Raw genomic sequence first — 14709 nt, 5'->3', positions numbered from 1 at the left:
ATTTGTACCCTATGACTATCATTAAGTGTTGTACCTTAGAATTCTTGATGATCTTTTCTTTTATGTACACTGAGAGCATATGCACCAAGACAAATTCCTTGTGTGTCCAATCACACTTGGCCAATAAAAAATTCTATTCTATTCTATTCTATTCTATTCTATTCTATTCTATTCTATTCTATTCTATTCTATTCTATTCTATTCTGACTGAATGCCTACCTGAGAAATGGAGTGACGTACCTAGGTCATATCTCAAGAGCATCTTTACCTTTTCATAGAGTGAGGGATGGGAGATGGAAGAGATGGGAAATGAATGGGGGAAGCCCTAAAATCAGAGCAGTAGCATGGTTTTATTCTGAAAAAGAGGGGGAAGAAAGCAGATTTTGAAGCACCTGTTACTTCAGTGGAAGTGGAAGTTGGATTTTGAAGAAACAGGGTAGGAAGAGTGTTGATGCTTTTGGTGTTTGAGAAGATTCCTGTGATGGAATATGCTCCAGAATCACAGGAGGGAGGATTTTTTTTTTCCAGAGGGCAAAGAGGTAGTGGAGCTTCAAATGTCTGGTGGGCAGGAAGAAAGCAAGATCAGACCCTCTCTAACAATTCACAGACTATATCTACAGTTATTGCAGATAATTGCTTTAGTCTGGCAAGATTCTGTCCATAGGTGAACAACAATAAAAAAAACCCTCCACATGTTGTTCCTGTTTCTTTGGCAGTTCCTGACAATTCCTGAGAAGATTTAATAGTTTTGGGCAGTCCAAAAAAAATGAATCATCAAGTAAACCAACCCAGAATTTTTACTCAATGCACAAATTACCAGATTCAAATGATTCTACTTTGCACACATTATGTGAAGATTCAGCTCCCTGGAGAAAACTCTAATGGGAAAGGTGGAAGGAAAGAGAAAAGGAGGAAGCCTTATACACTGTAAGCCGCCCTGAGTCTTCGGAGAAGGGCGGGGTATAAATGTAAACAAACAAACAAACAAACAAGAACAACAGCAAGTGGAATGGAGTTAAGGTTAGGGACAGATCACGGGTGAAATCCAGCAGGTTCTGACAGATTCTGGAGAATCAGTAGTGGAAATTTTGAGAACTTTGGAAAACCAGCAGCAGAAATTTTGAGCAGTTCAGAGTTGGGGTGGGAATGGAGATTTTGCAGTATCCTTCCCCTGCCATGCCCACCAAGCCATACCACGCCCACCAAGCCACACCCACCAAGCCATACCTACAGAACCAGTAGTAAAAAAATTGAATTTCACCACTGGGATAGATCAAGTCTACATGGTTGATAAGAGTCAACACCAACTTGATGACAAATAATCAAACAATCAGTTATTTAATGCTCAAGCAGCTCACATACATTCTCTTGGTACCCTCTCAACAGCCCTGCACAGAAAACTTTCATTTAAGAAAATTATAATGAATTCCCAGAAGCAGCAAGATGGAACAGAGGTTTAACCTATTCATAAGTCATTTTTACCACTAAATCATACTGCTTTTAAATGAAAGTAGAAATACAATTTTTCCTCTTCTAAATAATTTACCTTTATAATGGAAGGTTCATTTTAGAGTTATTGAAATTATGATAACAGAGGAAGATTAGGCAGGGAAGAAAATCTAGCTTTCTTTTCTGTGTGAAAGAATTGTCTTACAATCACTGTTGTTGCCCTTGAATAAACATTGAATCCCACACTTGCTGGGTTTGCTCTGCACTGATAGAATTATTAGAGTATAAATATAAGCTATATAGTGAGCCAATTTGGTTGAGTGGTTAAGACATCAGGCTAGAAACAAGGATATGGTGAGTTCTAGTACTGCCTCGGACACAAAGCCACCTGCTGACTTCGGGCCAGTCACTCTCTCTCAGGCCAACCCACCTCTCAGGGTTGTTGTTGTGAGAAAAATAAGGAGTATTAGGTACGTTCACTGCAGGGGTGGGTTTCACTTACCTTTGCTACTGGCTTGCTCGTGCATGCGCAGAGCATATTTGGTGACGTCTGGGCAGGTGGGCGGAGTCTCCCACGGCCGCTGCTATGGGTTCGTCCAAACCGAAGCAAAACAGTAACAACCCACCATTGGTTCACCGCCTTGAGTTGTTTATATAAATAAATAATAAAGGCAGCAAATAAATAAATATGGTTGTGTTTGGTCTAAGGTAGCTATATTTATTTTGACTGCATGGTTAAGCTGACAAATTGGCTTTTTTGTTGTAATCAGATCATACATTTCAGTCTCCTCGAACATAGGGAAATTTGGTTATACTGCCCGTCAAATTGGACAGATCTGTTTTGCCCACCAGTGAAGCCCTCCTCAATTGTAATATTTTATCTTGTTTTGGTTCCATTTCTATTTTTAATGTGTTTCATTTTGCAATTCTGGTTAAGGATCATACTAATAAAAATGATTTAAAAAAATGAACCCCACTGGATATCTTAAAAAATAAAGATGACTCTCTTAATAAAAGATCATAAGGATGCAGGATCTCCTCAGCTTTTAACCTTAACACAGAAGTGGCCCATCAGTGGTCTTCAGTCATACAAACAATTGCTACACACACACACACACACACACACACACACACACACACACACACAGAGCTCCAGTGAGCTCATTTGCTGGTCAATGGAAACAGAAGGCTGGTTTCCTGCTGCTGATCACAGTGGGAAAGAAGTAAGCTGCCTGGGCTATTTGAAAGGAAGTCATGGGGTGTCCTTCTTTCTCACAGTGTTCTTGTACATGATCACTGGCCTCCCCCTGAGCACAACAACAAATCAGATGTCTTTTAGGGAATAACTGGAAGGATGGTTTCCCACCCTGCCCTAATAATCATGCTAAAAAAATTAGTTTCCTACATTTGCTTATATCAAGAGGGTTGGGAAGTCTCATGGTTTCCTTTGATCCCTGGAATCCTAGACTTCTACCTGGTTCTTCAAGGTTGTTGGAAGGTTTGGCCCCTGAACTTATCCCCAAGTGTTCCTCCTGGAGCCCAACAACTGCCAATAAAGTCTTTAATTAACATCTGCACAGATGGCAAGGATGCTCCAGAACAGGGTCCTAAGAAGTATTAGAATGTCTCTACAATATGTCCTATAAAGTTGTCTATAAGCAGTTTCCACAACAAAGGACTTAAATTGTTTTTAAAATCCATTCAGAGGGCCACTAATTGTGAAACATGTCCTGCTTTCCTTGATCCTTAGAGTGTCCAAAATGAGAGCAACTTCTCTGCATCCTGGAAGACAGAACTTACAAGAGATGTACCAGTTTGCATTATTTGTGTTCTGCCCTCACTGAATTTCCAAATTCCTTTCTTTCCACATTCTAGAGAGAACACAACCCTGTGGTAACCAGAGCTGGATCAATCAGTTGCCCTTGAATGCAAGGGAAACTGAATTATAGAATTGTGGGGGTGCAGTGGTTAGAATGTGTTATTGCAGGCTAATTCTGCCAACTGCCAGCAGTTCAAGTCTCACTGGCTCAAGGTTGACTTAGCCTTCCATCTTTCCGAGGTTGGTAAAATGAGGACCCAGACTGCTGGGGACAATATGCTGACTCTGTAAACCACTTAGAGAGGGCTATAAAGCACTATGAAGCAGTATATGTCTAAGTGCTATTCTATTGCTATTTCTATCTTTGGGGGCACTATTTCTCTGCATGAGTCATTATTTTATGAACACGAATTCAAGCAGAAACACAACAAGCACACTCTTCTAACAGTAGCAGTCATGTTTGGCACTTGGTTTTGAAAAGCAGGAAAAAGTAAGCCTCTAAGCACTTTTAGAGAGACGGTTTACAGAGTCAGCATTTTGCCCCCAAGAATGTGGGTCCTCATTTTACTGATCTCATTAGGATGGAAGGCCAAGTCAACCTTAAGCCGGTCAGGATTGAACTGTTGGTATTTGGCAGAATTAGTCTGCAATGCTGCAATTTTACCACTATGCCATCACAGCTCTTCAAAAACAAAAGTGTCTAAATTAGTGGATCAAGGAAATGCTATGGATATAGTTTACTTGGATTTCAGTAAGGCTGTCAAGGCATTTGATAAAATAGACTACAGCCTTGATAAAATAGAACAATATGGGATAGATAGTAACACCACCAGAAGGATTTGCAGTTGGCTGACCAACTGGACTCAACATGTAGCTCTCAATGGAACTACATCTACAAGGAAGGAAGCATGCAGTGGGGTGCCTTAAGGTTCTGTCATTGGCCCAGTGCCCAGCACAAATGAGTTAAGTGAGAAGACAGGAGAGGGCTTCCTCAAATTTGCAGACAACACCAAGCTGGGGGAAATTGCTAACACTTAGGAAGATAAATTCAAGATCCAGACGGATCTTGATAGACTTGCGCATTGGACCCTATCCAACAAGATGCAGTTCAATGGCGAGAAAAGCAAGGTTCTGCACTTAAGACTTTATACCTCACCAGTAAGGACACACTTGAAATACTACATCCATTTCTAGTTGGAATGATACAAAAAACAATAATGCCGAGAGTCTACAAAGTGTGTAGAGAAGAGCAGCAAAGTTGATAAGGGATCTGGAGGCTAGACTGTATGAAAACAGTTAAGAGAATTAGGTATATGTAGCCTAATAAAGAGAAAGATCAGGGTGATATAAAGCTGGCTTTCAGTACTTGAGAAGCTTTCACAGAGAAAAGGAAGTCAATCTATTCCGCAAAGCACCAGAGAACAGGATAAGAATGAATGGAGTAGAAGTTTGTTAAGGAGAGATCCAACCTGGAACTAAGTTGAAAATTAACCAATGAAACAGCTTTCCTCCCAGAGTTTTGGGAACTCCATTCCTGGAGGTTTTCAAGAAAAAAATTGGATAGCTATTTGTCTGGCATATAGTAAGGTCTCCTGCCTTGGACTAGAAGGCTTCCAAGGTCCCTTTCACTTCTATGATTCTATGAATGGTCTTGAACAGCATTTGACCAGCATTAACAAAGCTGTGGGTCAATCCTGGGTTAGACAATGTTCTACCCTAAAAAGACACAATTCTCCCTATTAACAGGTTTCATAGACTGAGGAGGGAGGTAACCATGGTCCCAAACCTTCATCTATGAACCGCTCTGCTCCTCTGCTCCTCCCACAGCCTTCCTAGGGCTTCCACTATTCCCTTCTTATTAACTTGTTTAAAATAAAGGGTTTAAAACAACCCTGCCCCCTTCTAGAGGGGTTGGGAGGCAACTGCTCAGATTCCCCTCTCAACCCTGATTCCATTTGTAGGTGGATAGGAAAGATGGGTTAAATAAACCCATAAAGGGCCGGAATAGCTCAGGCTGTTAGAGCCTGTTATTAGAACACAGTAGCCTGCAATTACTGCAGGTTCAAGCCCGGCCCAAGGTTGACTCAGCCTTCCATCCTTTATAAGGTAGGTAAAATGAGGACCCAGATTGTTGGGGGGGCAATAAGTTGACTTTGTAAAAAATATACAAATAGAATGAGACTATTGCCTTATATTTTATTTATTTATTTATTTATTTATTTATTTGATTTCTATACCGCCCTTCTCCCGAAGGACTCAGGGCGGTGTACAGGCAAAAATAAAACAGACAGTACAATATATAATTTAAAATGCGATTAAAAAACTTATTTTAAAATTGGCCTGAAAATTAAAATATACAGTGAGCTAAAACCCCAATTAAAATTAGTTAATAAGAATTTTAAAAATTTGATGAAATTCAATTTAAGACAGCCCCGCGCGAATAAAAAGATGTGTCTTCAGTTCGCGACGAAATGTCCGAAGGTCAGGTATTTGGCGTAAACCCGGGGGAAGTTCGTTCCAGAGTGTGGGAGCCCCCACAGAGAAGGACCTTCCCCTGGGGGCCGCCAGCTGACATTGCTTGGCGGACAGCACCCTGAGAAGTCCCTCTCTGTGAGAGCATACGGGTCGGTAGGAGGCATGTGGTAACAGCAGGCGGTCCCGTAAGTACCCAGTCCCTAAGCCATGGAGCGCTTTAAAGGTCGTAACCAGCACCTTAAAGCACACTCGAAAGGCCACAGGCAGCCAGTGCAGTCTGCGCAGGAGTGGTGTTACGTGGGAGCTATGCGGAGCTCCCTCTATCACCCGCGCAGCTGCATTCTGGACTAACTGAAGCCTCCGAGTGCACTTCAAGGGGAGCCCCATGTAGAGAGCATTACAATAATCCAAGCGAGAGGTAACGAGTGCATGAGTGACCGTGCACAAGGCATCCCGATCAAGGAAGGGGCGCAACTGCCGAACCAGGCGAACCTGGTGGAAGGCCCCCCTGGAGACGGCCGTCAAATGATCTTCAAACGACAGCCGTTCATCCAGGAGGACACCTAAGTTGCGCACCCTATCCTTTGGGGCCAATAACTCGCCTCCAACAGTCAGCCGCGGCTGCAGCTGACTGAATCGGGGTGCCGGCATCCACAGCCACTCCGTCTTGGAGGGATTAAGCTTGAGCCTGTTTCTCCCCATCCAGACCCGTACGGCTTCCACACACCGGGACAGCACTTCAACAGCTTCATTGGGGTGGCCTGGGGTGGAGAAGTACAGCTGGGTGTCATCAGCGTACAGCTGGTATCTCACCCCAAAGCCACTGATGATCTCACCCAACGGCTTCATATAGATGTTGAACAGAAGGGGCGAGAGAATCGACCCCTGCGGCACCCCACAAGTGAGGTCCCTCGCGGTCGACCTCTGCCCCCCTGTCAACACCGTCTGCGACCGGTCAGAGAGATAGGAGGAGAACCACCGATATACGGTGCCTCCCACTCCCAATCCCCCCAACCGGCGCAGCAGGATACCATGGTCGATGGTATCAAAAGCCGCTGAGAGGTCTAACAGGACCAGGGCAGAGGAATAACCCCTGTCCCTGGCCCTCCAGAGATCATCCACCAATGCGACCAAAGCTGTCTCCGTGCTGTACCCGGGTCGGAAGCCGGACTGGAACGGGTCTAGATAGACAGCTTCATCCAGGTATTGGGGTAGCTGTGTTATACACTGTAAGCCGCCCTGAGTCTTCGGAGAAGGGCGGGATATAAATGTAAACAAAACAAAAAAACCAGGAAAAGACAGATTGTCCTTAATAAGAGAAAACTAAATAGAACAAAGCTATTATCTCAATGTCCTATTTGTGCCTTCTACTATTGGTCTTTGCTAGACCTTTCAATGTCACTCAATCTAGTTATCCTTATATTTTGAAAATAATCTTTTTGTTACACACACACACACACAAATCCTATATCTATTTATATATCTACTTTATGTCTATGTCTATATGTCTGACCTACAGAATCTATTTACCTACTCTATCTTTCCATCTATCCATCCACCTATCTATCTGTCTATCTGTCTATCTATCTATCTATCTATCTACACTATGTCTGTCTGTCTGTATGTATGTCTATCTATCTATCCATCTATCCATCCATCCATCTGTACCCACATACAGAGACAGAGACACACACACATACTTTTTTACTTTCTCAGTTTTCCAATTTTCTCTGAATTCTCAAACCTTGCAAATTTCAAGTAACTGCTTGCTATGCAAGTTCACCTTGACACCAAATCCTCATATTTTCTAGAATAAAGGAATATTAAACTTGACTCCTAGACAGTGACTGGACAGCATGAAGAATATTAACCAGTGTGTTTTCAGATTCCTGGGTCCACTAAAAAATTGCATGTTACTAAACCAATTAAGGTGACTCCATTGTTCACAAGTAGAATATTTCAGGTGCAAACCTCTTTTAAGCCCTGAAGCCTCAAGTGATAGAATTAAGGGGAGAGGGGGAGGGAGGGGTGTATCCTAATTCTAGAGTCCAAAAATACAGGCCTGCAGTAAAAGGACACCAAAGTGGATTTTCATTTTCCTAAACAAAGAGCAGCAACAAACCATGATATGCATAAAATTATTTTTTAAAAAAAGCCAATTTCACAGGCTTATCTGTAAATGATTATACTATCTTGAATTATGCAAATTTAGTGCAATTATTAAAACAATTAAACCTATTTTTCAAATTCCAGATGACAAATTGGAGTGAGGTTTAGAAAGGGCAGCTAGCCAGAGATGCAAGAGCCTTGAAAATACATCACTGCCCCTCTATACGCAGTCCAAGAAAATTGAAGCATCCTTATTTATTGAGAATTATAAGGCACTCCTCAAAGAAATTCAATCAAAAGTGTTTGTTCAAAAAAGAAAAGGAAAAGGATTTAGAGTCGCATATCTATGAAAAATCGGTCTCCAAGATTTTGGACCTCAATCCAAATTTCCACTGAAAGTTAGAATAAACAACACTAGTTTTCAATAAAACGATTTCAGTGTTTTGTGTAGATGCCAGATGAATTGAAGGGGATGCTTTATTGCTCTTAAGGCAGAGATGAGGTTCACACATTCTGCTACGCCTCATAGGTAATTCACTGGGTGGGGGGAAAGCAGGTGACACCACATATATCATTATATCACCATCCACTGATAGGATTATACATTTTTTTCAAATCATTAGGTAAGTGACATCAAACATATCTAGACATTACACCAATTATATAATTATTTCACATACATTTGGGCTATGTTGTTATGAAATCGGAAGGAGTGGTCTTCTAAAATTTAGTAAAGGACAACTAAGATGAGCTGCCCTGTATTTGCAGGATGCTGTGGCTCATAAACCAAGGTTATGGTGACATGTCCTGCAAAAGCAACTATAATTACAAATCAGAGTTAAACCAGGGTGATAAGGAAACTAGGTGGCAATGAAGTTCTGGCATGACCAGAGGCCAAAGCCTATCAGATGGAGATAATATTATGGGACTTGATATGCCACACTTCTAGAGCCACCAAGTTGGGGGTGGGTGGGGTGGGGTGGAGAGGACACCTGTGACCGAGGACAAACTGAGTCAATTCACATCAAAAGTTACTTTAATCAATGTCTCCCCAATTCTAGCCTAGCCAACTGTACAGTTGGGTTTAAGTCTAGGTCAAAATAAGATGACTAGGGTGTTCCTGATCACATGCTTTCTGTTATAGTTGTCACATCAGGAGCAATGAAAGGAGTTGAATAAAACAGGCTGCTGGGACTCCATAATTCATAAGAAGACAAAGGGAAGCACTGGACACCTCAAGAATAAGCCTGCACAGACTCCCTCTTGCCTTGCAAAATCCTCAATTTAGCAATAGCACTTAAATTTATATACAGTTTCACGGTGCTTTACAGCCCTCTCTAAGCATTTAAAGAGTCAGCATATTGGCCCAACAATCTGGGTCCTCATTTTACTGACCATTTTACCGAAGGATGGAAGGCTGAGACAACCTTGAGCCTGGTGAGAATTGAACTGTTGGCAGTTGGCAGAATTAGCCTGAAATATTGCATTCTTACTACTGCACCACCATGGCTCTTATGAGGATAATTGGGACTCTGACATCTATCATTAAGTGATGCAGTCATTAAGTGAGTCACACTCAATTTTATGACCTGTTCGCTGTGGTTGCTAAGTGAATCATGGGGTTGTTCCCAGCATCCCCCACTACTTTATTTGTCAGAAGATCCCTGGGAAGATTGTAAATGGCAATCACATGACCCTGAGACACTGAAAGCTGTCATCAATGCTGGGTTCCCAGCAGCTGAATTTTGATCATGTGACTACAAGGACAGTCGTAAATGCAAAGATTGATCGTAAGTCACCTTTTTCAGCACGATTGTAACTTCATCACATTAAACAAATGGCCACAAGTCAAGGATTATCTCTACTGTAGCTGCTGCTCTTTCAGCTACTATAAATTCTGTCTTGCAATGGAAAAAGAAGGATTCAGTCTATTGGAGGCCTCCAGCCCAAGGACTGCAGGCAGACATTCCTGGGTTTAATTTCAATGCCATGACTGTCAGTCAATCTGCATTTTTCTCCATTAGTTTACTGGGGAAGAGAATTGAGGAGAAATTGTTCTGACTGAATATGGTGTTCTTAAACTTATTGAGTCGTTGGCTGGGAGATGCTGGGAAGCATTCTGTCTTTCATTACATAGTATAAATTCCTCTCTCCTCCAGTGCAGAACCTCCTTGGCTTTCCACACTTCACTCATGTCCTCAAGAGAAATGCATCCTGAGGGGTGGAGAGGGTCTCTCTTTCACTGTATCTTATGCACAACCAGAGAAGCTTCAGAGATATCAAGAGAGGCACTGCAGAAAACAGAGCACTAATCATAGTAGATCTCCCACTAGCTCTGACAATAAATTAAGCTTCAAAACATCCCCTGTGAGAAATTAGGGAGGAAAAATTCCCAATAAACTCCAAGAAATAAAACAAAATAAATATGCCTCGCAGGAGAAGAAAACATTGGAGAAATTGTATAGCAGAGCTCAGGCCCTGGCTACAAAACCAGGAACCAAGTGCGGGCATTCTGCATTCCTCATTTTTATGTAGGATGGAAAGAAAGGATCCCACACACCAAAAAAAGCTGTCCTGGGCATTTCTTCCCAAATCAATATGTGCTTTTTTTCAACTCCTCAGCTACATGAACTTCCTCATTTTCCAAATCATGTTATTTTCCATGGTTCTTTCCTAGACTTCTTATTTTCCTAGGATCTCATAATAATGATAATTTCTCTGCCCCTACCTCCTCTGCCCTTCTTCATGGCTTTAACCAAAAGCAACCTGCATGGTACCTTTCTCTTGACATTCAAGACAGATCTACCAATTACGGTCTGAAATTTCAAGACCAGCCCAAAATCCCTTTGCACAGCCGACCAGGCCAGCTGGGAGATACTGGGTACCACAAGCCATCCTATCAAGGGAGCACCATATTGGAGAAAGATATCTTAGTACATCTGAGCAAAACCTATCCAAAGCTTGATTCCACAACCAAGAAGCGTTTACCTCCACAACTTCAAATGCAGAAAGAAAAGCTTCTAGGATAAAACCTTTGATAAAAACCTTTTACACCATCCAATGCCATCCCATAATGTGCTACATAAAATATACTAAGCTCCCTTTCTCCCCCATCTCTCTCCACCCACCCACCCCCGTCTTTATATGTTTAGGGCTTCACCATCAGCTTCTATCACCACCAACTTGCAGTGGAGACTCATGTCCCACTTTAGAGGTCTACCAAGCTACATTCTTTCTCTCAGCACACAATATTGTTCCTGCCTTGCACTGGCCGAAGTGCACAGTGCGTTTCAAAATGCAAAGCTGCAAAGAATGACATTAAACCAAGTCAGCTGAGGGACATGCTGGGGGGGGAGAGTTATCCCATGGTGCAAGCCCTTCCCATTTCTTACATAGGTACTGACATCTGCAGGTCAGTAAGGAATCATTCATGCTTCCAAATTCTCTGGCAACGCAACAGCTCTATATTCGTTCAGTTACAACTCTGCTTCCAGAACTCGATATACAGTTAAAAATGCCAAATCCATTCTCAACATCTGAGTGACTGTGTGATCAACCCTAATCATCGTCATCATCATCATCCATATCACAGTACATCTGAGAATGCAAAATAATGGATATGTGTCTTAGCAACTCTTCCAAGGATTCTACAAAATGTTATTACAATCATTTTTTATGGTGTGCAGAGGGGTTGAGGCCAACCCGAGGCAGGGTCCTCTCCACCAAGAGAGAATATCTCCTGGCCAAGAGGTCATCTGAATGGAGAGGGGGGAGGAGGAAGGGCAGGATGCTTGGCTCATGCTTCTAACTTCAAATGTTGTTCCAAATATCTTCGAAGCACGCCAGATAGATATGGCAGGAGAAATTTCTCCCGATTCATCTGGATAATCACAAAAATCAGTGGAACATGCATGGAGCTTCTTTAATTGAGCCAAAATCCAGTGTGCTGCCAAAGTGTGTCCAGAAGCCTCTGCCACATCTGAACCTTTGTATGCAGAGAGGCGAGTGTGCAAAGAACCAGAGCAGAATGCCAACCAAGAGTGCAAACTGGGGAAGGAAGACAAAAGCTTGCATACAAATGACTCCTCACCACCCTTCTCTGCCAGCAGCCAAATCTTCATTTCCACCGGGTTATTTACACATTCACAGACTCTCAGCTGATGTTTCTCACCTCTCTAGCTAACAGCAGCTGAAGCCAGCGTGTCCAGAAAGCAACTCCTTTTCCTATTCTTCCAGAGTCTCCATGAACCATGAGTTCATCCATCAAAGAAGTTCCATGCAATGCCTTGTACTGAAACAGGAGGAGAAGAAACAGCAAATCCTATAGATTCCCTTTCCAGGGAATAGGAGTTTCTGAAAGTCGACACAAAGATAGCAATATCAGAGATGTTTTTTTTAAACCCGCTGAAGCTTTGATCTTGCAGATTCTCAATGGGAAGAGACAAAGGTTGTAGTTAAGACCCAGATATGGTCACGTTGAGAGCTTCTGAGATGTCAGCCAGGCACACAGGGAAACGCTTATTTTGATGTCTGTGTAAGAAGCTGCTAAATTTACATGCAAGCCAAAGAAGAAGATAGCCAACCAACAAAGTCTAACCTTTTCCCCAATATTCCCAAAATATTTAACTGTAGCAATTTCTGTAGCAATGCCTGTAGCATTGCCATTGCATTGCCACAATGCAGTGCTATTGCAACTTCAAGTGGCAACAGGTTCCCAGCATTCCCCACCTTTAAAACCACTTGAAAAAACAAGGACTAAGTTGACACATAGCGCGAAAGAACCTCGATGGTTATACGCATTTGAGAACCAATTTCGGACAGGAGCACAAGGTGCAATTCCCTCTTTTCCTCTAGAAGGCGCCAAAGAATACAGAACACCTGCCGGGGGGATACTAAAAAATAAATAAAAATCAGTAGTTGGTTGGTAGTGAGGTTTCCAAGAAGCAAGTCCATTCTATCCTTTCAGAACAGATCCCTGGCACTGCTTTAATCCGCTCCAGGAAGGAGGGGAAAGGGGAAAGGGGTTTCACCCTCCCCTCCAAAAAAGATGCAGGATTGCAAAAGAGGTAGTGCTACAGCAATTAAAACGCCGAAGACGGCTAATCCAATTCCTACTTCTCCGACTCTAATGATACTTCGCGGCTTTCCGCGGAGAGCAAAAAATTAGGCACATGGCCCGCCTGGGGTAAAACAACCCACGACCACCGATCTCTTCTTCCCATCGCAACCATCTCCTCCTCCCTCCCGCAATCGCCGACTAAGGTACCCCTCCATCATCTCGGCAGAACACAGAATGTAGTCGAAACGCACCCACGTCGGCTGCCAACCGATCGGAGGCGTTGCATGCCCACGGAGAAAGGCAGCGGCTGGGAAAATCCACCTCACCCCCCCCTCCTCCCACCACCCCGCACGGTTTGGGCATCCATAAATCCACACACGCAAAAGAGAGGGGGGGCGGGGGAGGCTCTTCAACCGTTCTTCTTGGGAAGCACCCCGATTTATGGGGGATATTTTGCGTTGCGTGAAAAATGCCAGTAACCGGGGTGGGGGTGGGGGTTGAAAAAGACGTGAAGCTCAGCCACGGATACAATCAAAAATGCAGCAAAGGAACGAAGGAAGCAGGCGTGGGGGTGGGTGGGTGGAGGAGCAGGCGAGGAGGGCTGGTTGGGAGGTGGGAGATGAAACGGACTCTTGTACACTGGGTCTTCCCCAGCCAAAAAGGGGAATTAAGAAGAGCCACAAGAAGGTATTGATCGGACTAAGAGACCCCAGCCGCCTCCCCACCACACCATAAATACCGGAGCCAAGCAAAAACTTCAAGTCCACTCATCCGTGGCAGAAGAGGGGGGGTTGACTCATTCATAAAATATATTCGAAACAGCGAAAAGAACGGGAAGGGTTAGGGGAGAGAAAGCTTTTCATTTCTCCCCTTTATTTCCGCTTTAAGCTCAACCAAACTTCGTACACTGAAATAATGTGTAAAAAGGGGGTGCCGTTTTCGGGGGGGGGGATTGAGTACCCGACATTTTGCAGCCAGCCGCGACGCCCCGTTGTCTCTATCTTTCGGCACCAGGATGGGGTTGTTGGAAGGTGGATCGGCGGAAAACGGGGGGTGGGGGCGGGAAGGAAAGGTTGCTGTAATTGGGGGTGGGGGCGGCGGTTGGAAAAAAGAATTCCTTCTGCCAAAACAACTTGCTGTGCACCTGTTTTACATAAGATTTCTCTTTCTCCGTTTGCGTGACAAGTAATGGGGGGAGCGTTGGCGCGGGGAAAGGGCAGCGGGCTAGCTTACCGAGAGGCGATTCTTACCGCGTGGCCCCCGCCCTGCCACCCACCCACCCACCGGTCTTCCCCCTTCCCGGGAAAGTCTTTCCGCCGCTGCTTACCTGATCTTTATTCAGCAGGACTTGAAGATCTTCTTCCCAACCGAGGCAGCGAGAGAGTTGAAGTTTGCCATCCCTTGGGGGTGGGGGGGTGGGGGAGGCGTGGATACAAGTCCTTTAATATTAAAGCTCCTTTGAAGTTGCGGCGCCCGCCAAGCTCTTGCGTTAATTTCAGGGGATGAGGTGGGGGTGGGAGGAGAAGCGAAAGGAAAGGGGAACAAAGTCTCCACCTTCCTCCTCCTCCTCCTCCTCCCCTCCAGGGGGGAAAATGGAGAGGAGGGGGGGAAGCTCCCCCCTCCTTACTCCCTCGGTGCGCCGCTTGAACTATTGCACCAGCGTCTCCCAGTTTGGACGGCGGCGGCGGCTGGGTTGCTGGGGCTGGAGGAGCGGAGCTGCCGTGGAAAACACCAAGCGGCCGCCGGCTCGCATCCTGCAGGCGGAAAGCAGGCAGGCACGCGCGCCCGACCCGGGCTG

The 14709-nt window shown here is 44.1% G+C and overlaps 1 protein-coding gene across 1 annotated transcript in view; it reads right to left on the bottom strand.

Annotated features, from left to right (window-relative positions):
* The window catches only part of ADGRB2 (adhesion G protein-coupled receptor B2), a 396525-nt gene extending 382165 nt beyond the window's left edge, over nucleotides 1–14360 (bottom strand). Inside the window, exon 1 of the mRNA XM_058195850.1 lies at nucleotides 14239–14360. The gene's annotated coding sequence lies outside the window, so the exon portion shown is untranslated. The remainder of the gene's footprint in view (nucleotides 1–14238) is intronic.
* Between the last annotated feature and the right edge of the window lie 349 nt (nucleotides 14361–14709).

The sequence above is a fragment of the Ahaetulla prasina genome, chromosome 10, assembly GCF_028640845.1.
Source record: "Ahaetulla prasina isolate Xishuangbanna chromosome 10, ASM2864084v1, whole genome shotgun sequence".
Lineage (NCBI taxonomy): Eukaryota > Metazoa > Chordata > Lepidosauria > Squamata > Colubridae > Ahaetulla > Ahaetulla prasina.
Note: the sequence above shows the minus strand (reverse complement) of the source record. Positions and strands in the feature narration are given on the sequence as shown.